The following is a 1,271-nucleotide window of genomic DNA, read 5'->3' as shown; positions in this document are numbered from 1 at the left end:
ACGCCCAATGTTGCTTAACTTCGGGGATTTTTCATTGCTCACTCAAAAATGTATTAATTTGTATATCCCTTAGTGACCCAAATTAGAACTAATTCATTCTTAATATTATTTCCTCTTTTTAAGTATTCACTTGATCTGAATAGATTATTTTTGATTTCAAATAATAACTACTTTTGACGGTTTTTTGAGACGCCGAGGTGTCGGAATGTTATCCCGAAGGAGTTCTTTTGCGTGCTAGTAAATCTGCCGACATGAGGCTGACATATTTAAGCACCGTCAAATACCGCCGGACTGAGCCAGGATCGAATCTGCCAAGCTGAGGTCAGAAGGCCAGTGCTTCAACCATGTGAGCCACTCAACTCTGCTCCAAATATTATTCTTTTACGCAACTGTGAAATAATGTTTCCATCAATTAAAATTATCAAACCTTCATTTGAATTGAACTATGCATATGGTACTTTTGTACTATCTGAAGAATTTTACGAAAAGTGGCCTAATAATAATAATAATAATAATAATAATAATAATAATAATAATAATAATAATAATAATAATAATAATCGTATGGCCTCAGCTACCTGTACAGACATTTCAATTTGACGCCATCTGGCTGTCTGCTCGTCAATTTCGACGTACCGTTTTACTCTAGACCCACTAGATGGCGGGCAGAGTAAACCGGATCTCTCATGGGCATCTATGGCTGAGAATTTAATGAATTTTGTCGGGTAAATACCAAATGTATCACCAGAGATCTTTTACATGCCGACATCGTACGACATGGAGTGTCGAATGGACTTTTTTCCGCCCTTCAAAAATCCGACTACCTCTGTCGGATTTGAACCCGCTATCTTGGGATCTGGAGGCCGACACCCTACCATGGATCCACAGAGGCAGCTGAAAATTGGCCTATTATTCAAGTGCGTCCCGCGAACATGACTAAGGTCTCCAATATGGCCCTCGAGCATTTACAAATTGGAAACCCCAGTTTTAGATTGCATGAATGTCGGAGGCCAACACGTCCCACTTTACTAAGGAGACGATACTATGAGATCTTCAACCAAGTCCAAGAAGATTTCCTCGATCAAGGCCCACTGAACATTGGTATCTTGAGTTGCTTTAATGCGAACGACTCATGTTGTTAGATTTTCTAGTTCTTCATTTTCAGGGTCAAATGAAGGGACACCAGAATCTCTTTAAAAAATCTGTGATCTCCCTTGTAAACTCCATAAGGAGGCCATGAAACTATACTGCTAATAATAAGAGTTGGTGTC

Source organism: Anabrus simplex, chromosome 5, assembly GCF_040414725.1.
Source record: "Anabrus simplex isolate iqAnaSimp1 chromosome 5, ASM4041472v1, whole genome shotgun sequence".
NCBI lineage: Eukaryota > Metazoa > Arthropoda > Insecta > Orthoptera > Tettigoniidae > Anabrus > Anabrus simplex.
The sequence above is the reverse complement of the archived record's forward strand: the minus strand, read 5'-3'. Positions refer to the sequence as shown.